This window comes from Salvia splendens, chromosome 11 (assembly GCF_004379255.2).
Source record: "Salvia splendens isolate huo1 chromosome 11, SspV2, whole genome shotgun sequence".
Taxonomy (NCBI): Eukaryota; Viridiplantae; Streptophyta; class Magnoliopsida; order Lamiales; family Lamiaceae; genus Salvia; species Salvia splendens.
Genome location: NC_056042.1, coordinates 2,420,162 through 2,447,354, shown reverse-complemented (window position 1 = coordinate 2,447,354; position 27,193 = coordinate 2,420,162). Strand labels below are relative to the sequence as shown.

Genomic DNA, 27,193 nt, shown 5'->3' with positions numbered 1-27,193 from the left:
ATTAATCTCATTGGATGAGCCATACATTCCTTATGTAGAACATTAGTTATGCTTATTTAACTATATACTTAGAAAATAGTACTACTAGTAATTACTTACATTCAGCTCATAATTGAATTCTTGATAATATATACGATTCCCCATCTTTAGAAAAGAAAGTATAATATTCAACATATAAAATTAATTTTGTTGGTACAACCAAAAGAATCTTCCATCCACTATAAGAAGCATCTTATGAAAACTTCATGGAAAAACCAAGTTTTGGACATAAGCTCAAGCCTCAAATTGATAACGTATTAAGAGATCCAGACTGTTTCACTTCCGAAATGTTATTGTGATCTAAGTCAAAGAGATACAAAGGTAACAGTTGTAACTCTAGGTTGCGTTACATCCTGTCAGAAATCTTCCAAAAATGGGCTTAGAAATTGACACCAAAAACTTCCTAGTACTAATTTTCTAAATCAAGGGAGGAAATCATTAGATATAGTGTAGCACTAGCAGAGTTTACTGAAGCGGTAAAAAATTTATTGGCTTATCCATAAGAATCCATCTTCATCTTTATTAGTTAATTCGCTTTTAGATTTTAGGAATTTTCTAATAGTTGAGTCATTTCCATATATAACACTATTTTATTATCTCTCCATTTACCTAACAAACATATTTTTGTTAATTTTTTTGCCAAAAAATGCCTCAAATGTGGTGGAATGCAAGTAGTAGTAATATTACTATCATGTGCATTAATATGTAAAACTATTATTTGTATTCGAGAACTCATGTTTCATTGCCTCATCGACTAATGGCTAGATTCACACTAACAAACTTACATTTGGAGAAAATGGAGCTTATTATTACATACTACAGTTTATGGCTAGATAATCTAGCCATAGATCATTCACACCAACAAACTCACGTTTGGAGAAATTGGTGCTTAATATTACATTTTGTCTCTGTGACAGATTTTTCACCCATTCTTCAATAGACAAACACACACATATGCATATGATTATAACTGTTGTTTATAATCTGATACACGTTTACAAGCATTGCGATGACCAGACTCGTTTACGATACTCTCCCAACGCCCACAGCGGGAATATATTCCTGTATTGCACGTAATGCAGCACGCAGTTCTTCATGTACACCCTTGTTATGCCCTGCCATTTTTTTCCAAAAAAATATTACTATCAGCCAAATAATTCAAAATTAAGACGTAGGTGTTTGATTTCATTACCTGTTGAGGAAAATCCCCATCATCCATTTGTGCATTAATCAGCAGCTTTGCTGCTCTGTGCAAAGGTTTCGGATCCCTCTCTGCCTGACCGGCATACATAAGACCGTGATGTCTGAACCAAATTCATGCGATTTCCTTCCAACGGAATGTATTTCTGTTACACCATCATATGGATTGTTAGAAAGTTTTAATCTTATGTGTGATTTTATTTATTCAACTTTACTAATATTCATACCATGCTTGGACAGGACTCAAGGCTTTCTCCCCATCCACCTTCCTCATTCTGTGTTGTTAAGTAGAAATTCACAGCTTTTCGCACTGCTTCGCTATTCTCATACGTCTTCCCTGCTGCAGAAATTCCTCCCGAGACGAAGCACGTCCCGTACAAGAAGCAAATTCCCCAGTATCCATACCTGCAATATCATATATGATCATTGAAGGAGCGATTAAAATTAGCTTATTACCATGAGCCATCAGGCCATTGCCTCCCTTCAAGGAACTTCAATGCATGTGCAACCGAGACTTGGATCTCCTTAGCGCGATGCCCCGGATACAGACGGTTGAACGAGACGAGTGCTTGGATTATACAAGCAGTGCTCTCCACATGCCTGAACCATAAAAAAAAGAAAAAACTCTGTTTTACACCCATTAATTCATGAAAATATATAAAACAAATCTGAAGCATCTTACTCTATCTCCACCACGATGTCGGCGAAGATCTCCGAAGGGTTCAAATGCTGCAGATACGGCTGCGGAACTGGCGGCTTCCATATCGAGAATCCGCCGCTCAAAGGACTCTGAACAGAGAGGACGACATTGACACCCTCGTATAAACGCTCAACATCAGCCTTCTCTCCAGGCAGGGATTTGCGACAGCAGCAATAGACACTTGAGGGCCTCAGCGGTGCAGTCGGAGACAGCCCATCCATGATCTTGATCTGAGAAAGTCCATGCGCCTTTGGTGGAGTAGCGATACATGGCCGTGAAATCCCCCTTGGGATTCTGCTTCACCTGAGACTCCTTTATGAAGCAATGCGCCTTCTTCAGAGAGTCTCCGTATTCCTCTACCATTCCCGTTGAGATAATCGCTTGAGTCGTGAGAACGCTGTCCCAAAGCTGGCTCCCGAAGGTCTGCAGCTTCATGCCGTCTTCTGCTAGCCACATGTAGTCAGGCACTCTTGCTAAGTGGTACTTCAATTCATCGCAGTTCGGGTCGTGGGCGAACCAGCACATCATCTGCAGACTCTGCACACAAGATCATATATCGATATGTATGAAGCAGTTTCTTGGAGTGAATTTTGTTGGCTTGCAAACTCATCCCACATCGAAGAATGAATAAAAGTGACCCAAAAACAAATCTGTAATGTACATTGTACGGACTTTTTCGATGCATCCGCTTGTGATGTATCTGGACTCCTCAGCACCGTAGCGCATGTATTTGATGGTCTTGTCCATTGCCTTCTGTCTGATCTTGTTCAGCAGCCAGCGCCTCGTCAAGGGCTCGCTGCAGTAGTTGAGAGTGTCCCACAGAAGATCTTGGAACCAAGAGTGAGGGTAGTAAAGATCTTCCTTGCAACAGTGGTGGCGCGCCTTGTTCCAGTCGATCTCATCATAAGGCTTTATATGGATTTCGTTACGAATGGCTAAAACAGTGTCGGTTAAGGGTCCGTGAAACTGTCTGGCGTATAGATACGACATTGGCATGTAGGTCGTGTGACAGTAACACAACATCTTTGCTGCATTTGTTGCAACCATGTTAGTATAAGAGGAAAAGTAAGAGATGGATGATGAGGGAAGACTGAAGGGAAGAGCCAAAACTCCGGGGAAGTGGGTTGCAACCGTCCCATTCGTACACTCCAAGAACCTGATACATACATTTTCATGATAAAACTCTACATTATAATATGTGGAATTAGTGAAGAAAATGTCAAACTATACAAGGAAAGGATCCATAATTGATGAGAAGATTGGTAATTGTTTGGTAATTGATTTGTAATTAATACCTTGTAATAGGCTCCTAGAATAGATTGATCTCTTGCCTTAGATAGTTCTTCCCTTCACCTATAAAAGAAGGAGAAATTGTACACTTTCAATATACAAGAAATAAGAGAACTTATATACTATTCTCTACAAACTCTACAATGGCTTCAATCGTCGCTGCCCCTCTCGATATCCATCTTCAAGATGGTATCAAAGCAGGTTGTTAACGTGGTGGACTCAGAGAAAGTTCATCACAGTCCCATACCTTCCCCGGCCCATCGACCTTGAACCTTTGAGCAATCAAACATGTCAGATTCCGAAAGTTCAAACCCAACCAACACATCCTCAAACACCTTCAACATCCCAACCGATCTTGCGGCGCAATTCGCCGAGTTTCTCAAGATCAGCAACAAACCACCACACACACCACCATCCCATATTGAATCTCTCGGTGAAATTACCGTCCAGACCAAGCTGAATGGGGACAATTACCCCTTATGGTCAAATCTGATGGAACGTGCAATCGGTGGTAAAGGGCTGACATCTCACATTCTTGGAGTTTCAAGCCCCCCACCATTGACCGATCCAAACTACCCAAAATGGCAGCAAAGGGATCACTGCACATTCAATTGGATTATCAACAATATCGCACCAGATCTCGTAACAGAGGTCTCGCAATATGCAACCGCCAAGGACCTCTGGGAAGGTCTGGCAATTACATACGGAAGCGGCAGAGATCCGTTCCAAGTATATGACTTACATAGACAGTGTATGACGATGAGGCAGAGAGGAATGACCCTCGAAGCATTGTGGGTCAAATTTCAAGATCTGTGGATATCCATAGATGCTCGTGACCCAAGCACAATCGACCACCCACCATCAATCGAGAAGAATAACCAAACAATACAGAGGATGAGAGTGTACCAATTCCTTACCGCACTGGACGAGGGATATGAAGGGATAAAGAAGGAGATTATCAACAAGGATCCACTGCCAAACCCGAGACAGGCATACGCAATGGTGAGGCGTGAAGCTGTCAATGCAGGGCTCATCAAGTCAAAAGAACCAAGCCCCGGAATTGGAGTCGGCTTGATAACCCTAGACCGGAGCAGAGTCGCCAACAGCCAACCGCCGCCGCCTCAACCACCGTCGAGATTTTCAAACAATCGGAGGGGAGAAGAAGATAAAAGTCGATTAGTTTGCCATCATTGCGGAGGAAAAAAGCATACGAAAGATACCTGCTTTCTCCTCCATGGATATCCCGATTGGTGGGAAGAGATGAAGAAGAACCGACAGGCGAGGGCAAATCGCGGAGGAGGAAGGGCGGCGACGGCGTCTGTTGCGGTGGCAACAGGAGAACGGGCCGCTCACGCCGACTATCCGACGGGCAACACAAATCCTCCAAACACAGACTATCCGATGGGCAATCGAGGAACCGAGGAACGAGCCATCGCCACCGTCGCAGCTAGGGCACAGAGCGACGTGAAGGAGGGGGAGATGACGGCTAAATTTTGGGCTGAAGGTAAAGAGGGGTCTATTTCACAAATAGATCCCTCCTCACAAACTCACTCTCATATTTTACCCCATTCCAAAAATATTTCCATATCCCCCCCCAAAAATTTCCAAACTTTACTCTTTGACCCGGGATCTCTACACAAATTAGATTTTGAGCCCCCAGGACTTAATAATCTCCGAAAATTACCCCAAAAGTCTGGAAATTATAATTCTGGTGACCCAACATTTGAAACTTTGAAAATCCACCCTAGTATTCCATGCCATAATACTTTTGAGGCACTTGCAAACTCGTCAATCTCAACTATAGGAAAAAAAACTTGCCATTGGATTTTTGATTGTGGAGCCACAGATACCATGTCTTATGATGCAAATGACTTTCTAGAAATCTCAAAATCTCAGAAAAAATTTGTCCAAACAGCTAGTGGGGAATTAGCACCAGTTAAGGGGGCGGGCACTATTCATATTTCCCCTACCTTGCGCCTCTCAAATTGCTTATATGTTCCGTCTCTATCCCATAAACTTCTATCTGTGAGTCATGCAACTAAAGAACTCCACTGCAAGTTACTAATGCAACCTCATTTCTGCTTATTACAGGATACCCAGACGGGGGAGATAGTTGGGCGTGGCACTGAAAGACACGGACTGTACTACGTGGATAAGGCAGCCCAACAGAGTTCTGCGTTGCTGTCTCACGGACTGACTGACAAACAGACATGGCTTTGGCACCGCCGGTTTGGGCACCCTTCTATAGGATATCTCCGTTTACTTTTTCCGAAATTAGTTAATTCCACTTTTGCCTTGAATTGTGAAACCTGTTTTTTGGCCAAAAGCCATAGACATTCATATCATTCAAATAATACTCGTGAAAAGACTCCTTTTGCCTTAATTCATTCTGATGTGTGGGGTCCTGCACCGGTTATTGGGGGACAAGGGTTTCGCTATTTTTTGCTGTTTGTAGATGATTTTACACGCATGACATGGGTCTATTTCTTAAAAGCAAAATCTGAAGTTTTTGAAAAATTTACTCAATTCTATACCCTTGTGCAAACTCAATACAAACAGTCTATCCAAATCCTTAGATCCGATAACGGGGGAGAATTTGTTAATTCCAAAATGCAACTTTTTTGTGCCGAAAAGGGATTAGTTCACCAAACTACCTGCCCACACACTCCGGAGCAAAATGGGGTAGCAGAGAGGAAAAATAGATATATCTTGGAAATGACCCGAGCCTTCCTTATTGACTCAAACATACCCAAATCCTTCTGGCCGGAAGCTATAGCCACTTCTGTTTGCCTCATTAACCGTCTCCCGACATATATTCTAAACTTCAAAACACCTCTTGATATTTTCTCCCAAAACCATTCCATCTCATCCTCCCTTAGCCTTGAACCGAGAGTATTTGGGTGTACTGTTTTTGTCCATATTCCTAAGCCAGAAAGAACTAAATTCGCCCCGAGAGCAGTCAAATGTGTCTTTTTAGGATACGGGAGATCTCAAAAAGGGTATCGTTGTTATGATCCAACTTCTCGAACACTATATACCACAATGAATTGTGACTTTGTGGAAGATGAATACTTCTACTGCCAACCTAGGAGTCAGGGGGAGACTAAGGACAACGACGACTCCCTAGATTGCCAACCTCATATACCTAGACCGACCATACCCATATCCATGACTGAGCCCCAGGGGGAGAGTAACCGGCCTCCACAGTCATCGTCTGTTACAGATGTCGGTCCACCCGAGACAGTTAGCAGCACCACCGGGCAGCCGAACTCCAACATACAGAACGTAGAATTAAGTGACATGGCCGAACCATCAACCCCGATCTCGGATCCCGAGGTAAACAGTTCTGAAAATAGCATTGTACCTTTGCATGTTACAGACGACACTAATAATGACAGGGAAGATGAAGTAGAACCAATGGGCGTAGATGAAGATACTGGGCAGTATGAATTGCCCAAGAGAAGTACTAGAGGCGTCCCTCCACGAAGATATTCCCCAGATTGGACGGGAAGAAAATCAAGATATTCCTTGGCAAATACAGTTCAAGGACAACTCACGGAGATGGCAAGGGCATTTGAGGCTGCCCTATATGAGGAAGAAGAAATTCCACAATCGTTCGAGGATGCAATGAGGCACAAACATTGGAGGGATGCAATGAAGAAGGAGATAGATGCCTTAAAGAAGAATGGCACGTGGGAAAAGTGTACTTTACCGAAAGGGAAGAAACCAGTTGGATGCAGATGGGTCTTTACTATCAAGAGACGAGCAGATGGTTCAATCGAGAGATACAAATCGCGATTGGTAGCCAAGGGATACACTCAAGTATATGGAGTGGACTATGAAGAGACCTTTTCTCCAGTAGCCAAACTAAACACAGTGAGAACGTTGTTGTCTGTAGCTGCCTGTAAGGATTGGCCTTTGCACCAGTTTGATGTAACCAACGCCTTCCTACATGGAGAACTCGAGAAGGACAAGGAAGTGTACATGGAAGTTCCTCCAGGTTGTTCAGAGGAGTTTGGGGTAGGAGAAGTATGCAGGCTAAGGAAGACCCTATACGAGCTCAAGCAGTCCCCGAGGATATGGTTCGGAAGATTCTGCCAAGCAATGGTCAAACATGGCTTCACACAAAGCCAATCTGATCATACGCTTTTTCTAAAAAGAAGGGGGGATAAGATGACATGCCTAATCATCTATGTGGACGACATGATCATTACTGGAGATGACAAAGAAGAAATCCAGAATTTAAAAGAGAATTTGTGCAAGGAATTTGAAATGAAGAACCTCGGAGCCCTGAAGTACTTCCTGGGGATTGAGGTACTGAGATCACAACGTGGGATCTTTCTAAGACAGAAGAAATATGTACTGGATCTGTTGGCAGAAACCGGGCTATTGGAATGCAAACCTGCAGAAAGCCCAATGATTCCAAACCATGGATTGAAGATCGAAGAAGGAGCGAAGTTAGCTGACCGTGGGAAATACCAGAGACTAGTGGGAAAATTAATCTACCTTTCACATACAAGGCCTGACATTACCTATGCAGTCGGTGTCGTAAGCCAATTCATGCATAAGCCTCAAGAAGATCATATGGAAGCTGCATTGAGGATAGTAAGGTATCTAAAGGGAACTACAGGGTATGGTGTGTTCCTAGAGAAAAAGGAAAACCTGGAAGTTGATGGATACACGGATGCTGACTGGGCAAGCAACCCAATTGATAGAAGGTCGACAGGGGGGTACTTTACCTTTGTGGGAGGCAACCTAGTCACTTGGAGGAGTAAGAAGCAAAAGGTGGTAGCATTGTCGAGTGCTGAAGCAGAATTCCGAGGAATCAAAAGTGGTCTAACGGAGATCATGTGGCTACGAAGACTGTTGACAGAGATAGGCTTTTCCCCAACACGGAAAAGTCAATTGTTTTGTGACAATAAGGCGGCAATCAGCATCTCTGAAAACCCAGTGCAGCATGATAGGACTAAACATGTGGAAGTAGATCGACACTTCATCAAAGAAAAACTCGAAGCCGGAGTCATCGAATTTCCGTTTGTAAAGTCTGAAGATCAGCTTGCAGATATCCTTACTAAAGCAGTACATCATAAGGTATTCCACGAAGTCTTGGGCAAGTTGAACATCGGAGACACCGTTGCTCAACTTGAGGGGGAGTGTCAAACTATACAAGGAAAGGATCCATAATTGATGAGAAGATTGGTAATTGTTTGGTAATTGATTTGTAATTAATACCTTGTAATAGGCTCCTAGAATAGATTGATCTCTTGCCTTAGATAGTTCTTCCCTTCACCTATAAAAGAAGGAGAAATTGTACACTTTCAATATACAAGAAATAAGAGAACTTATATACTATTCTCTACAAACTCTACAATGGCTTCAATCGTCGCTGCCCCTCTCGATATCCATCTTCAAGAGAAAAAAGAAACAAGTTACCGAAAGATAGGTCTTTCCCCAAGACGGGATTCCTGAGGCGCCTTCGTGATCAAGGATCCATTTCCTTCCTCTGGCCATGGCACCGTTTCAGCCGTCTGGTCCCTCTCCAAGTATCCTTAGAGGCACGTAGCTTAGTGCCGAGCCGAGCATGGTACTGTGCCCTTCTATGTAAAATCCCCAACCTCCGTCCTCATTCTGCAACGTAAAGTGATATAGGTCATGCAACTATCCTAGCTTGAGCCTGATATATATACATATGGGAGCATTAGGGTGCCACCATAGTTAGAGTGTCAATAGAGTTGTCAAGTGGGCTGCTATCCTGATATATATACATAGGGGAGCATTAGGATGCCACCATAATTAGAGTGTCAATAGAGATGTCAAGTGAGCCTGGCCCAGGCCCGGCCCGTTAGTGAAATAGAACGGGCCTAGGCTGGGCTTAGTGGTTTAATCGGGCTCTAATTGGGCTGTTTTATAAACCCAGGACGGTCCGGGCCCTGGACCAGTTGAAGCTCGGCCCAAGCCCAGGACTAGCCCGGGCCCGGCCCAAGACAACTCATTTGTGTAATTAGTAGTAGTAATCTGTTCCATATGCTATTTCAAAATTTCTAAGTGTTCCACTTTTTTTTAACAACTTTTAAAAGATTGATGCATACAATCAAACAAGATTAATTCATTACTACTTGTAGACCAACGAGTAATTTGGCATGATTGATTAATTCAATTAATCAACCTAAATCAAGACTTATAACACACTTTATTTCTAATTGTAATGCTTAGTTGACTAATTTTTTCTTTCAAGATTAATTGGTTTTATTTTTAGTTTTAGTCATAATATGCATAATTATAGAGATTACTTGTTAACTAATAATTCCTATAATTAATCGTGTAATTGTGTTATAACAAACTTGATTTGTATAATTATAGATATTAGTTGTTACTAGTAATTAGTTTTTTTTCATAAAAATATTTCCATAATTATAGTGCTGGATTAGTGTATGCCTTCAAAATTATAAACAAAATTTATTTCCATAATTATAGTGATTAGTTAACTAATTTTTCTCTATAAAAATAGTGGATCATATTCCTAGAATTAAATTAATCGTTATTTTCATAATTATAGAGATTCATTGTCAACTAATTTCTCTCTTTACAAAATAGTGGATTCTAAAATTAAAAGTAGTGATTTACACTATTATAGAGATTAATAGTTAATTGGTTCATTTCCATTAAAAATAATTCCACAATTATAGTGATGAATTAGTTAATTTTTTATGAGTGTTAGATTAGTATATTTTGATTCCTGATTTTGAGGGATTATATAAAACTAAATGGTATATTTTTGCTTGTATATATTCAATATACATATCAAGACTATAGTATTATATTTTATGCGTGTATTATGTTCTTACATTTATGAGTATATATCTGTTTACATTTTGTAGAATATATAAATGTGCATTATCTTGAACTCTAATTGTTGTTGGTTTGTATATTTTTTTCCAGAAATCATGCAAGTATTTGTGAGTTTATATTGGGGTGGTAGAATAGTTCAACTTCCTCAAGTGGGTATTGGTTATGATCCACCTCGTGCGAGAGCCTCCATCGTATTGAATTCGTGTGTTTCATTCTCTGAATTAGTTCCAATGATATGTGCTAAGATAAGAATAGATTCATATCAACACTCCATCGAAATATCATGAAGGCATTGTCTCTTTGGTACGGGGTATGAGTTATATATGTACTGTGGTTGACAGTGATGAAAGTGTGATGTTTATGTTCAATGAGGCTCTAAATTCTACTCGTCATATTAAAATATTTCTTGAATATTCGTCTGTTGGAAATTTAGAAATCCCACCAGTTGTTGATTATGGTGTTGGATCATCTACGAAGGTTGAACATATGATCTTTGATTGTGGTATGAATGAGTAAGCAGATGTTGCAGATGCTGCTGATGTTGGAATGGATAATCAAGTGAATGTTCAAGATAATGTTGATGTTGATGTTGTACGAAGAGACCTTGATCCACCATTGTCGTCATCATCATTTGATGCTAATTTAAGTGATGATTCTCCAGGTGATGTTTCTAGTGATGAGGAGATAGTGTGTAAACCCGTCGTGCAAGGTGAACAACCACTTCCAAAATACGTTCACAGTGGGTTGAAATATTTTCGCAGACTACCGAGTAGTCCTTCTGGGGTACCCGATATTGGTAATGAACACAGTACTATGTACCGGGATGAAGCACTCCTGCATCGAATTAATTTGGGAACAAAATTTGATAGCAAGTTGCATGTGAAGACTGCTATTACTATGTGGAGTCTGAGGTAACATCGACAATTTAGGGTGGTTGAGAGCAAATTAAGAATGTGGCATGCCGTATGCAAATATCCAGCATGAATGACAGAAGATGGGGTGGCTATTATCAGCAAGACCGACGCTGAAAAAGCGAATGAATGTTCGTGGGAAGTTTCTGTTACACAAAGGGCCCATGATGATATGTGGGAAATTAAGAAGTGGGTGGGACGCCATAGTTGTGAAGGCCATCCTAATGATAGAGGACATGCTAACTTTTCATCATCAATGATTGCTTTGTGTATTCGCCATCAATTGCTAAAAAATGCCGAGTACAAAGCCGCATCCATAAGAAATTTTGTTCTTGACATATTTCATGTGGTAATCAGTTATAAGAAGGCATGGTATGCACGGAGAAGGGCTATAGAGATTGTATTTGGTGGATGGGAGAAGTCATTTAGACAGTTGCCAAGCTACATGCTTGAACTGCAGTTAAGGAATCCAAGCACAATTGTTGAGTTGTTGAGCCAGAGACGTAATAAAGTCTTCTATTACATTTTCTGTGCACTTGGGCCTGCTATACATGCTTTTTAAGAGTGCCAACTAGTTTTAACAATAGACGAGACTTACCTTCGAGGAAGATTTAAAGGTAAGTTGCTTGTTGTTTGTGGTGTTGATGCTAACAAGAAATGTCTGCCGATTGCATATGATGTTGTTGATGAAGAAATTGGCGACAGTTGGGAGTGGTTTTTGGATCATGTAAGAATTCATGTGGTGAAATACCAAAGAGAGGTGTGCATAATTTCGGATAGGCATAAAGGAATCCTTAAGGCTATGCGTTCTGATGAATGGAAAAAGCCGTCGATATGTCACCACAAATTTTATTTGATCCATTTGAGGAAAAAATATCTTGACAAAATGTAAGGGCACTAATGTGAAAGGCATGGTATGAGCATTGAGTGTCACAACTCAACTACGTAAATACATGCGAAGGCGACGTGCACTACGAGAGGAAAGTCTTGTTGCGATACAAGAGCAAAACAAAGCCAAAAAAGAAAATTGGTCTCTTTGTTACGATGATGAACTGAGATGGGGGGTGACCTCAACAAACATGTCAGAGAGCTACAACAAAGTGTTGAAAGGTATAAGAGAGTTGCCAATTAGAGCTTTGGTTGATCTGACATTTTGGAGAACAGTGCAATGATGGGCAGATAGAAAAATAGAAATACAACATACCGAAGGTCGGTTAACCCCGTGGGCGAGGGACAAACTTGCTGAGAATGATGCGAAGGGGCAAATACATTACTGTTCAGTACTTGATCGAGAACTAGTCCATTATCAAATTCTAAGTCGTCCACGTTTAGAAAATGGACAGGCAAAGGGAAATAACAGACAAGAGGTCGAGTTTAGGGATTCAAAGTGCACTTGTGGAAAGTGGCAGATGTGGAGAGTTCCTTGTTCACATGCTTGCGTCGTTGCTAAAGATGGAGGTAACACTATGTTTGAACTCATTGATAAACAAAACCACAAACCACCAAGGTACGAAGACTATTGGGCTAAACCTGGATGGAAATTGAGTATCACCCCTGAGCAGTTGCTTCCTCGAAAGTGCAGACGAGGCAGAACAAGGAGGATTCCTAATCAAATGGAGCTCACGAGGAAGATGAACCGAGAGCTCCCAGCAAGTGCAGGAATTGCGGCGTAGAGGGGCATGACCGAAGAAATTGCTCATTCGGTCGTGTTATGTTGGAGTTGTTGACATTTGCAGAAGGATCCTCCCACTTCTTGTAGTGTAGGTATTTTTTCTTCTCAATTTTTGATTTTCCTTAATTTAATTTACCTTTATTTGTTGGATCGTGTTATGGGAAATCATACTCTTTCTGTTGTAACAGGACTTGTTGGTGAAGACATTGTTTTTACTGCGGTTGGATAAAAAGCATGTTGCTGCCTTGCTGGACCTTTTTTATGTAATGTTTTTCTCATTTTGGGATGGGTTGGTTGAGTAATTTAGCTTTGAGTACACTACTATTTTGTCTAATTAGCGTACTTACAGGTTTTCTTAATCTTAATTGAGTACACTATTATTTTGTCTTATTCTATATTCTCACATTTGGTGATGGTGACATATTGAGAATCTCTATAGTGGTCCATAAATAACTAAATAAAAGAGACAAGAAGAGTCCAAAAACGCAAGTCGCGCAAAACGCCCTGTCGGGCATTTTTCCTCATGCAGAAAGTCGAGTCGGGTGAACTCACTGGAGTTCCCGACCAAAAACTGTCAGAGTCCGGATGAGAGAGTTATGAAAGGGCTTCGCGTGAGTATCTTGCACGTCCCCATCGGAGTCCGGATGAGAGAGTTATGACCATTATACGAAAGTCGAGCATTGAAGCGCAGATGACTCCAAAAGACATGTCCTCGTCATTGGTCGATGAATGTCCTTGGTGGGGTTGATCAAATGATGCGAAATTATTGGTAACAAGCATTAAATGAGAAATTATGCGTAACACAAAAAGAACATTCTTATAAAAATTTTTTTGCAAGAATTCATCTTAAAATTTGTCACTATAAACCTGTTAATCAAGTATCAGAACATCAATATATAATGAAAAATGAGATACTTATACGACGATGGGGTGTATTTCGACGGTTCAATCCCCTTATTCTTCATGGTTGACAATCTCTTCATCACTTTGCTCATGTACTTCCTAACCCCGGTGTGTGATGAACCCTCCGCAACTGGTCGAGGTTGGACATGGATGTTCTGAACAACCTATTCTCTTTCATCATTTTCCTCTTCTCTTTCATCATTTTCTTCTTCTCCTTCATCATTATCTTCTTCTTCAACTTGTACAGGAGGCACAAACTGATACTTTTGGAAGAATGAATCGACTGATGCTCAGGCTCCACTCCATTGCAGCACATCTTGGCTTTGTGAATAGGGGCGACGATTCCAATCAGGCTCAGGTTGGTTTGGGGAATAGAGGGGACGGTCCCATTGTGATTGAGACTCATGCGTCAGATATAAAGACCACTGAGGTGGGCCATGCTCTGGATTTATAGGCTCTTGTACCACATAATCGGGATGCTGCTGCGACATCCTAAACAGTTTTGTGAAACCGTGTCCACCAGTCCGAGCACCAGTCACTCCACGACGTGGTGGAATTACTTGTGGTTCATTAGGCATGACCACATCTTGGTGTTGGGAAGTCGGGTACTCCATGACATCGGCGTGGTTTGTAGACTGAAGGCCTGGCCTAGCAATTTCTCGAATCTGTCGCATTCTTGGGTCCATTTCTTGTTCAGTAGTTAAATGCCAAACCTGCTGAAAACCCTCAACCTAGATAAAAAAAAATCATACAAATATCAATACGAAACAATATATATGTAACAACCTGGAAAAAAAAAATAATAATAAAAATAAAAAAATCCTAACTTGGTCACCAAGTCTAACTTGGTCACCAAGTCAATAAATCAATTTAATATATTCTCCCCACTCCCTAAATATCTCCCACATCAAAACAAATCACCTTTAACGTTGCACCACCATTCAGTTTCTCTATAATATATGTTCACATCTCTCACAAGAACAAGGCAACTCTCAGATCGAATTCGAACTCAAGCCTCTTGCAAGGACAAAACTACCTTTTCTCCCCGTTCCAATCTAGCCGAGCTCAAGGTAATCTGCAAAACATTCCCTATCACTAATCTGCCAGTTTTGGATAACCCATTAAATTTTCTCTGTCAGAAAATCTGAGAAAACTAAGAGAGGAGAGAACGAGAGCCGAACCTCTTTTTCGAGCCAATTCGTTTCCAATCTACAAAGGTACATCAATTCCTCTACAATAGCCTCAATTTTTGTGCATCTCATAACTTGTAACCAATCTAACAATCTAGTAACCAAAACAAAACCGAATCAAAGAATCGAACTTTAATTTCACGAAAACAACGTAAGAACTTACCTTGCGGGGTGGTTCGGGTTGGTTTCGGGGCTGCACGATGTCGTTTCCGGGCTGTTCGAACAGCGAGCTGACCGACGGAGCAGCGGCGTCCGACGGCGAAGGTGGCTCGGATGGACGGCGGTGGACGCCCCCAGCAGCAGCTCTTCCCGGCGGATTGGCGGTGAAAATTCTCCACCGCGACGGCGACTGCACAGCAGCGACCGTCGGCGAACAGCAGCGACGCGACGGATTCCTCGGCGAAAGATATGTGGGCCGTCGATTCTGGAGGTGGGATCGGAGAAGAACGACGGGAATTTGAGGATTACCTCTGTTGTGTTGAGAGAGAGAAGAAGAGGAGTCATGGAGGAAATAAATATATTTTTAATAGTGAAGAATATTTAATTAATCCCGGAATATTTCGGAGGATGAATAATTTTATCCTATGTCCGAAATAAATATATTTTTAAAGGGAAAATAGTTGTGATAATTTAGTTATGCGCTTAAATAAATTTTGGGTTTTTAATTCGATATCATGGAGGAAAATACGAGGAGTCAAATGTGGAAATATGGGTGTGAGTGGCCGACCGACATCGCCCCACGACTCCTCGGGCGGCCGCTAAGGAAATGGAAAGAAAGAGGGAGACGACGTTCTCAAGTCACAAAAATAATTAAGTTTAATAAAGAAGTGCTATTAATTAAATTTCTCAATTTAATTAATATGCAAGTTTCTAAAATTTTCTAATGGTGAACAGATGATAAAAGAAATAAAGTAAGGGCATGCATTCCTATAAGTATGTGAATTTCTCGAGTCTTATTAGTACGTTGTTTGTTTTCAAAAGGCTATCTCCGTGAGTTAAGGGTGGAGTCAGGAAAATTCAAGTTAAAGAAACTAAACGATCAAGGTGAGTTTTCTTATACTAAAATACAAATCGTATTTTATGAAAAACGAACACATGTTCGTGATTTTTAAAGATGTTGTCTTGCCATAAATGTTTTTGTGTATGATGCCTATCTGTTGGCTACGGCCAAGTGAATTATGAATGATGATATATGTGAATCGATTCGATTTTTAGTCCTGGTAGGGTGGTGTCCCTACTGGGAACCTCTGACCGTGAACGGCAGAGAAGGTGACCGAGGAAGGTGGCCACCTTCCCGGCACAAGGATACCTCTGACATGATGGGCAGGGAATGTGAACGTGTGAGAACACCATCTCAACGGCACAATGTGATCAGATATGGCTAAGTACAGGAAAAAGGGGGCTGCAGCCCAATGTGAATATTTTTAGTAAGCTCGGGTCTTTTCAACAACACCCCGAGTGTTACTGTGATGATGGCTTGACAATATTTTCAAATGTATATGTGTAATTTTTGGCAATGTGTTCACTGAGTACTTTTTGTACTCAGCCCTGCATATATTTCTAAATGTGCAGGTTGAGCAGCGAAGTAGTGGAGGAAGTGCTATTGAGACAAGATACTTAATTCAGTCAGATTTTGACTCTCGGAGGTTCATGTCTTCATACATGGAACCGCGTTCATTTGCTTCCGTTGTGCATCTTAAAAGACTCAAGTCTATTTTGTTCAAAACTCTGATTTTATTTCGAGTTATTCCCATTTGTTTCGAGCTATGGTCGATTTGTGTTTTCCCCTTTCTTCCCCGCTTCTTTAATCCTCCCCTAGTCGCGATCAATCGTGTTTTCTATCCTTAGAAAATGCGGTCGTGACAGAGTGGTATCAGAGCATTCTTTCTCGCTCTGAACCCGAGAGTCTTCTTTGAAAATCTTTGGTCTAGCCTTGTTCCACTATACTGCCTAATCGATGAAAATACTCTTAGCACTCCCTCCCATCGCGCTCAACGAGGAAAAAGGGTAACTTGTTCTTTTTCAAAAGAAAGTCAAGATGTTTAAAAGTTTGAAATGGAGAAATAACTCATGCAGTTAATTTGAGTAAACGGATGAAAATATCATGTTTAAAAAAAGAGTTGATGTTTCTTGATTTGGTAGCATGCTTAAAGAAAGAGTTAGTATGTCTTTTCTTTGCTAAAGACTGTGAATGTATAAATGAAAGAAGTAACTTTCCTAAATGGAAAAATGTACTGAAATATGAAAGTATAAAGTATACGAGTCTGGTACCAATTGTTGAAATGATGTCTCTTTTTGAGTTTGCGAATGATACCTCTTTTTGAGTAGCCATTGAATCATGTTGCTAGTATGGGGAAATCGAAATTCCCAAGAACTTAGAATACTTAGTTATGCGCTCCTTCTAGAACACAATATGAACTCGAACTTAGAAGTACAGTATGAACATTTCTCGCTTTCCCGAGCGACGAAAAGAAAAGGACTCGATAAGAAAGAACCTAGCTCTACAATATAAGTAAACAGAAACGACGTGTTACGAGGATGAGCGTTCTGACGAACCGGGAGTACCAAAGAGTCGTAATCCCCTCGTAAAGTGAAAATAGCTTGTGATCAAAGTTTCTCATAACTCGTTTACCATCCTCTATAAATAGTTAAATAACGGAGTATCACCATCGTAGTTAACCAGGAAGATTTATCAGCAACGCTTACTTGGATTCTCATGAATTTCATTTTCTCGCATCCCCCTTGATCAAAATACTTTTGTTGAATTAAGAACTTAAATGACACCTTTTGCAAGGTAATGTGCCATTATTTTCTCTCTTCTATGTCAAGGTTGTGAATCACTTTCAGTTTCGAGCTTGCTCCCTCATGTTTTTTTGATAATCTCCAGTGAATACGGTCCTTCTTTACTCGTTCTGTATAAAAGCAATACTTTGACTATCTGAATTCTTGCCACCAAACTCCTATACTCGGAGCTGCTTTATTTATAGCCTTCAGAATGAACATGTTTCCATAAACTATTGTCTCTTCAATGATAGTGGACTTTTGTGTTTTGAAAAGTGCTTCTTGACAAGCTCTTTATTTTATATGAGTAGTTCCCCCTTATTAATTCCACTACAATTATTCCATCATGCTTTGAGCTCTTCCGCAACTCCAAGTCTAAAGTAATTTGCTCTCTTCCCGAACTAGTTTTCTCTGATTGTCTTCTCTACTAGTTAATTTCCGTGATTTGATTATAAATTTCATGAATTCATTAACGTGATATAGTATCACGATGTTGTTGACCCAGAAGGGTAGTTGCTTGTTATTCTTCTTTCTCAAATCCACTTGGGACCAATCATTTTCAGTCTTACTATATTGGGCAGCCATTTGGTGAGACCTTAAACCTTTTAATTTGACCCTTTATGTTTTCAGACATATTGACAAGCTCTTTGTTTTACATGAGTACTCTCATCCTCTGAATTCAAATATGAATGTTGTCTCTTGATTTGAGCTTTTCTGCAAGCTCCATGTTAAAGCTGGCACATTGCTTCTCCCTTGGCTAGTTTCCTCTTGTTGCCCTCTTTATTAGTCAGTTTCCCTGAACTGCTTATAAACTCTAAAAATTTTGTTGATATGATCTTCTATCACAGTGTTGTTGAGCAAATTGCAATTGTTTGTTTTTCTTATTCTTTTCAAATCCATTTGTAACCAACCATCTCAGATCTTCCTGTTATCATCTGGGGATACTTGAAACTTTTCCACTCCACTGTTCATTTTGATTATATTATTGGCAACCTATTATTGACATCTACATTCTATTCATCATACCCTCACTTTCGCAATTTATTCCATATGTCAAGCTCTTCCCACAATAAAATTTCCAAGCTCTATGGGTATAGCTCAAGCCCTTTGAAGTTGTATCTTTTCTTTTCTGGGAGTGAGCATAATGAGTCCAATTGAGCCTAGTCTTTGCACTTCATGAAAACCTTTGTTGCGAGCTACTGGTGAGAGTTTGTGGTGAACCAAACACTCACGTAATTGAAATAATTATAATCGTTTTATTTTCATGGCAACCTTGGAGCCTACACAAAGCAAGAACGATTCGAATATTTCTCTTGGAATCCCAAATTCAGTTCGTACCAAAGTAAAAAAAAAAACTGTTAGATCAACTCTATATTTCCTCGTGTGAGACCCTCAAGGAAGCACAAGACCGGCAAAAATCCTACGCGACGAACGTCGAACCGAATTGAAATTTAACCTTCGAGAGAAGGTCTTCTTGAAAGTATCCCCTTCCAAAGGAACAACCAGATTTGGACTCAAGGGAAAGCTGAAACCACGATTTATTGGACCCTATGAAATTCTGGAAGAAGTGGGCCTAGTAGCATATCGCTTGGCATTATCACCCAACTTCGGGAACACACACAACGTATTCCACGTCTCCCAACTTCGAAGGTACGTGTTCGACCCAAAACATGTGATTCACCACGAAGAAATCACTCTAGAACCTGACCCGAGTTACGAAGAAAAGCCGGTAGAAATACTAGATCGAAAGGTGCAGCAACTTCGGAACAAGTCGATTACTACAATGAAAGTTTTGTGGAAAAACCACGGACAGGAAGAATCAACATGGGAGCTAGAAAAGAAAATGAAGAAGAATATCCCGAGCTTTTTGTCTAAATACTTCCTAAATTTCGGGACGAAATTTCTTTTAAGATGGGTAGATTGTAACAACCTGGAAAAAAAAATAATAATAATAAAAATAAAAAAATCCTAACTTGGTCACCAAGTCTAACTTGGTCACCAAGTCAATAAATCAATTTAATATATTCTCCCCACTCCCTAAATATCTCCCACATCAAAACAAATCACCTTTAACGTTGCACCACCATTCAGTTTCTCTATAATATATGTTCACATCTCTCACAAGAACAAGGCAACTCTCAGATCGAATTCGAACTCAAGCCTCTTGCAAGGACAAAACTACCTTTTCTCCCCGTTCCAATCTAGCCGAGCTCAAGGTAATCTGCAAAACATCCCCTATCACTAATCTGCCAGTTTTGGATAACCCATTAAATTTTCTCTGTCAGAAAATCTGAGAAAACTAAGAGAGGAGAGAACGAGAGCCGAACCTCTTTTTCGAGCCAATTCGTTTCCAATCTACAAAGGTACATCAATTCCTCTACAATAGCCTCAATTTTTGTGCATCTCATAACTTGTAACCAATCTAACAATCTAGTAACCAAAACAAAACCGAATCAAAGAATCGAACTTTAATTTCACGAAAACAACGTAAGAACTTACCTTGCGGGGTGGTTCGGGTTGGTTTCGGGGCTGCACGATGTCATTTCCGGGCTGTTCGAACAGCGAGCTGACCGACGGAGCAGCGGCGTCCGACGGCGAAGGTGGCTCGGCTGGACGGCGGTGGACGCCCCCAGCAGCAGCTCTTCCCGGCGGATTGGCGGCGAAAATTCTCCACCGCGACGGCGACTGCACAGCAGCGACGCGACGGATTCCTCGGCGAAAGATATGTGGGCCGTCGATTCTGGAGGTGGGATCGGAGAAGAACGACGGGAATTTGAGGATTACCTCTGTTGTGTTGAGATAGAGAAGAAGAGGAGTCATGGAGGAAATAAATATATTTTTAATAGTGAAGAATATTTAATTAATCCCGGAATATTTCGGAGGATGAATAATTTTATCCTATGTCCGAAATAAATATATTTTTAAAGGGAAAATAGTTGTGATAATTTAGTTATGCGCTTAAATAAATTTTGGGTTTTTAATTCGATATCATGGAGGAAAATACGAGGAGTCAAATGTGGAAATATGGGTGTGAGTGGCCGACCGGCATCGCCCCACGACTCCTCGGGCGGCCGCTAAGGAAATGGAAAGAAAGAGGGAGACGACGTTCTCAAGTCACAAAAATAATTAAGTTTAATAAAGAAGTGCTATTAATTAAATTTCTCAATTTAATTAATATGCAAGTTTCTAAAATTTTCTAACGGTGAACAGATGATAAAAGAAATAAAGTAAGGGCATGCATTCCTATAAGTATGTGAATTTCTCGAGTCTTATTAGTACGTTGTTTGTTTTCAAAAGGCTATCTCCGTGAGTTAAGGGTGGAGTCAGGAAAATTCAAGTTAAAGAAACTAAACGATCAAGGTGAGCTTTCTTATACTAAAATACAAATCGTATTTTATGAAAAACGAACACATGTTCGTGATTTTTAAAGATGTTGTCTTGCCATAAATGTTTTTGTGTATGATGCCTATCTGTTGGCTACGGCCAAGTGAATTATGAATGATGATATATGTGAATCGATTCGATTTTTAGTCCTGGTAGGGTGGTGTCCCTACTGGGAACCTCTGACCGTGAACGGCAGAGAAGGTGACCGAGGAAGGTGGCCACCTTCCCGGCACAAGGATACCTCTGACATGATGGGCAGGGAAGGTGAACGTGTGAGAACACCATCTCAACGGCACAATGTGATCAGATATGGCTAAGTACAGGAAAAAGGGGGCTGCAGCCCAATGTGAATATTTTTAGTAAGCTCGGGTCTTTTCAACAACACCCCGAGTGTTACTGTGATGATGGCTTGACAATATTTTCAAATGTATATGTGTAATTTTTGGCAATGTGTTCACTGAGTACTTTTTGTACTCAGCCCTGCATATATTTCTAAATGTGCAGGTTGAGCAGCGAAGTAGTGGAGGAAGTGCTATTGAGACAAGATACTTAATTCAGTCAGATTTTGACTCTCGGAGGTTCATGTCTTCATACATGGAACCGCGTTCATTTGCTTCCGTTGTGCATCTTAAAAGACTCAAGTCTATTTTGTTCAAAACTCTGATTTTATTTCGAGTTATTCCCATTTGTTTCGAGCTATGGTCGATTTGTGTTTTCCCCTTTCTTCCCCGCTTCTTTAATCCTCCCCTAGTCGCGATCAATCGTGTTTTCTATCCTTAGAAAATGCGGTCGTGACAGAGTGGTATCAGAGCATTCTTTCTCGCTCTGAACCCGAGAGTCTTCTTTGAAAATCTTTGGTCTAGCCTTGTTCCACTATACTGCCTAATCGATGAAAATACTCTTAGCACTCCCTCCCATCGCGCTCAACGAGGAAAAAGGGTAACTTGTTCTTTTTCAAAAGAAAGTCAAGATGTTTAAAAGTTTGAAATGGAGAAATAACTCATGCAGTTAATTTGAGTAAACGGATGAAAATATCATGTTTAAAAAAAGAGTTGATGTTTCTTGATTTGGTAGCATGCTTAAAGAAAGAGTTAGTATGTCTTTTCTTTGCTAAAGACTGTGAATGTATAAATGAAAGAAGTAACTTTCCTAAATGGAAAAATGTACTGAAATATGAAAGTATAAAGTATACGAGTCTGGTACCAATTGTTGAAATGATGTCTCTTTTTGAGTTTGCGAATGATACCTCTTTTTGAGTAGCCATTGAATCATGTTGCTAGTATGGGGAAATCGAAATTCCCAAGAACTTAGAATACTTAGTTATGCGCTCCTTCTAGAACACAATATGAACTCGAACTTAGAAGTACAGTATGAACATTTCTCGCTTTCCCGAGCGACGAAAAGAAAAGGACTCGATAAGAAAGAACTTAGCTCTACAATATAAGTAAACAGAAACGACGTGTTACGAGGATGAGCGTTCTGACGAACCGGGAGTACCAAAGAGTCGTAATCCCCTCGTAAAGTGAAAATAGCTTGTGATCAAAGTTTCTCATAACTCGTTTACCATCCTCTATAAATAGTTAAATAACGGAGTATCACCATCGTAGTTAACCAGGAAGATTTATCAGCAACGCTTACTTGGATTCCCATGAATTTCATTTTCTCGCATCCCCCTTGATCAAAATACTTTTGTTGAATTAAGAACTTAAATGACACCTTTTGCAAGGTAATGTGCCATTATTTTCTCTCTTCTATGTCAAGGTTGTGAATCACTTTCAGTTTCGAGCTTGCTCCCTCATGTTTTTTTGATAATCTCCAGTGAATACGGTCCTTCTTTACTCGTTCTGTATAAAAGCAATACTTTGAATATCTGAATTCTTGCCACCAAACTCCTATACTCGGAGCTGCTTTATTTATAGCCTTCAGAATGAACATGTTTCCATAAACTATTGTCTCTTCAATGATAGTGGACTTTTGTGTTTTGAAAAGTGCTTCTTGACAAGCTCTTTATTTTATATGAGTAGTTCCCCCTTATTAATTCCACTACAATTATTCCATCATGCTTTGAGCTCTTCCGCAACTCCAAGTCTAAATTTGCTCTCTTCCCGAACTAGTTTTCTCTGATTGTCTTCTCTACTAGTTAATTTCCGTGATTTGATTATAAATTTCATGAATTCATTAACGTGATATAGTATCACGATGTTGTTGACCCAGAAGGGTAGTTGCTTGTTATTCTTCTTTCTCAAATCCACTTGGGACCAATCATTTTCAGTCTTACTATATTGGGCAGCCATTTGGTGAGACCTTAAACCTTTTAATTTGACCCTTTATGTTTTCAGACATATTGACAAGCTCTTTGTTTTACATGAGTACTCTCATCCTCTGAATTCAAATATGAATGTTGTCTCTTGATTTGAGCTTTTCTGCAAGCTCCATGTTAAAGCTGGCACATTGCTTCTCCCTTGGCTAGTTTCCTCTTGTTGCCCTCTTTATTAGTCAGTTTCCCTGAACTGCTTATAAACTCTAAAAATTTTGTTGATATGATCTTCTATCACAGTGTTGTTGAGCAAATTGCAATTGTTTGTTTTTCTTATTCTTTTCAAATCCATTTGTAACCAACCATCTCAGATCTTCCTGTTATCATCTGGGGATACTTGAAACTTTTCCACTCCACTGTTCATTTTGATTATATTATTGGCAACCTATTATTGACATCTACATTCTATTCATCATACCCTCACTTTCGCAATTTATTCCATATGTCAAGCTCTTCCCACAATAAAATTTCCAAGCTCTATGGGTATAGCTCAAGCCCTTTGAAGTTGTATCTTTTCTTTTCTGGGAGTGAGCATAATGAGTCCAATTGAGCCTAGTCTTTGCACTTCATGAAAACCTTTGTTGCGAGCTACTGGTGAGAGTTTGTGGTGAACCAAACACTCACGTAATTGAAATAATTATAATCGTTTTATTTTCATGGCAACCTTGGAGCCTACACAAAGCAAGAACGATTCGAATATTTCTCTTGGAATCCCAAATTCAGTTCGTACCAAAGTAAAAAAAAAAACTGTTAGATCAACTCTATATTTCCTCGTGTGAGACCCTCAAGGAAGCACAAGACCGGCAAAAATCCTACGCGACGAACGTCGAACCGAATTGAAATTTAACCTTCGAGAGAAGGTCTTCTTGAAAGTATCCCCTTCCAAAGGAACAACCAGATTTGGACTCAAGGGAAAGCTGAAACCACGATTTATTGGACCCTATGAAATTCTGGAAGAAGTGGGCCTAGTAGCATATCGCTTGGCATTATCACCCAACTTCGGGAACACACACAACGTATTCCACGTCTCCCAACTTCGAAGGTACGTGTTCGACCCAAAACATGTGATTCACCACGAAGAAATCACTCTAGAACCTGACCCGAGTTACGAAGAAAAGCCGGTAGAAATACTAGATCGAAAGGTGCAGCAACTTCGGAACAAGTCGATTACTACAATGAAAGTTTTGTGGAAAAACCACGGACAGGAAGAATCAACATGGGAGCTAGAAAAGAAAATGAAGAAGAATATCCCGAGCTTTTTGTCTAAATACTTCCTAAATTTCGGGACGAAATTTCTTTTAAGATGGCCTCAATGTGGGCATTCTTTCCCATGCCCATAGCTGCAGAAGCATCATAGGCCCGCCCAACTCTTTCCTTTTATCCATGGAAGCCTCGCACAGATAATGATACAAGTACGACAAAGCCGCACTTCCCCAACTAATATTGTGCACCTCGTCCGGTTCCTCAAATGCATTCAACCACATAAAAGGAACCTTACACCCTGTCGTGTCAGGTAGAATGAGTCCTTCTAATAAGATTAGGGTATGGATACGTGACCTTTGGATGTAGACATAAGTAGGTAGGTCATCACCCAAAAGTATCCTCGTTTGATTGATCAGAGCGGTTATCAGTATACCGCCTTGCTTTGTCTCTGATTGTGTATCGGGCATCCATCCCAACAAACCTCGGCACTTGCTGGATCAATCGGTATATTCGACATGATGATCACGGCCTGTGAAAACATGACCGTCCGCTCTTAAGCCCCATAACGCTTGCACATCTTCTGAGATGACTGTCGCCTCTCCAACCGGTAGATGGAAAGTGTGCGTCTCCGGCCTCCAACGCTCAACCAAAGCTGTGATAAGCTCATTGTCGACCTTCATCGACTTCCCACATTCCATCACGCCTCGGAAACCAAACATATTAAGCCAATGTCTCACATCGGCATGAATATCCACATCCCATATCGTACTTTCCATCCAGAGAACTTTGAAAATATGTGATGTGCCATCCGTCATTAGTTTATTTGATATGTATTTTTTCTGAAGATATAGAACTGACGGATCTTCAGGTCCATATAACAATTTCCCTGTAGAACTTGAAGTTGCCATCTAATCCTACAAGATATTCACAAAACAATAATTACAAACACACCCGGTTTCTCAATTTCAATACCTCAATCCCTCAAGCACCCGAACAATATCTATTTAGCATAATTCCTACAATAACCTTAATTTCACAAGCACTCTAACATTTCAAGGAATTTCACAAGCACTCTAACATTTGAATCCATAGCATAATTTCAAGTAATTTCACAAGCACCCTAACATTTCAAGAAATTTCATCAAAAAACCCATAGCATGAATTGATAATTAGTTACACAAAGAATAATTACATATGACATGGTTTGGAGGAATTTCATCAAAAGCCCTAATTTACAAAATCAACTAAAACCGAAACAAAGACACCAATAACCAAAAGAACAAGTGAGGAATGTTGAAGGATTGAAGAAAACTTACTGGAATAAAACGTAAAATTGGAAGAAGTCGTCGGAAATAGCCTGAAATCGCCAAGAATTGCCGCTGCCTTTTTGTTTCTGCGTTCTGCCTCCTGATTTAATTCGAAAGAGAGATGCATGTGGGTCATGCGTTTTACCCTAAGACGCATGTGCGTCATGCGTCGTTCAATTAAAATAAAAAAAATTGAAAGACGCATTAAGGTCATGCGTCTCACACTAAAACGCATCACGATCATGCGTTTCATTAACCGGCGACGCATGAGGGTTATGCGTCTCTCCCAAAGCTGGAATTAAAAAAAAGCCTAGTACACTTATGGAATTTAATTAACCCCCAGAACTAAAAAAGAATTAACCCTAAATTTACCCGGTGATTGTCGATGTAGCGAATCGACTCATTTATGTGCGTCGATGTCATCACTTTGTTCAGCGTCCAGCTTATGTACAAAGATATCAGCTATCGCACAAGACGATCGCGAAGAATTAGTTACAGTTTTACTATAACATACAACATACTACAAAGTTTGTGAAAAAAGTTACCAAAGGGGGAGTGAAGAAAAGCGGGCCGGCATTCTCGGCCGGCCAATGGCCGTTGCTAGCTTGAACCGCCCGGTTCACCCGCAACGCTTTCTTGACAGCGGTGGTTGCGGCTTCATAGCTGATCTCTTCATTCTCTCCAATCCTCACCGGAGGGATCCCGAGTAGATCGATTCCGCTCTCCCTCTTTTGCTGCAATCTCAGAAACAAATCTCCGCATGAATGGAAGCCTTTCTGTTCTCGCTCCATTCTTCGCGAGCCTTCTGGAAATCAACGAGCTGCGCCTCTCGCTCGTCTGGAGTGTTGGCAATTGAAACATAAAATGAACATAAAAAATATCTCACATCGGTGTACACAAAGAGCTTAATCCACTTTATAAGTCTCATGGGCCTTTCCTCCTATCACCAATTGGTTTTAAGATGGAACCCATGGATTTCTATCATGGTATCAGAGCGGGTCGCCGACTGTTGGTCATATTTAACTGACCCAGCAGTATATCTGGGCTGAAACCAAAAAAATGACTGACCCAGCAGTATAACTGGGCTGAAAATTTGGGCCAGTGGTCTAACCGATCGAAAAAAAAATTGGGCCGATTGTCCAAACGATCATAAAAAAGTTCAACCCCTCCAAGATTCACCTTGAAGGGTTTGAGGGAGGGTGTTGACAATTAAAACATAAAATGAACATAAAAAATATCCCACATCGGTGTACACAAATAGCTTAATCCACTATATAAGTCTCATGGGTCTCTCCTCCTATCACCAATTGGTTTTAAGATGGAACCTATGGATTTCTATCATGGAGTTCCGGCGTTCTCGTTGTACTCGCATATTTGCCGCCCGACGAAGTTGTTTCGTGCTTTACAAATACTGCCCGCCGCCCTCTGCAATCTCCAGCCTCCACAT

General features: G+C 40.5%; 1 pseudogene; it reads right to left on the bottom strand.

Moving 5' to 3' along the window:
• Positions 1–933: 933 nt before the first annotated feature.
• LOC121754103 lies at positions 934–27,193 on the bottom strand (annotated as a pseudogene).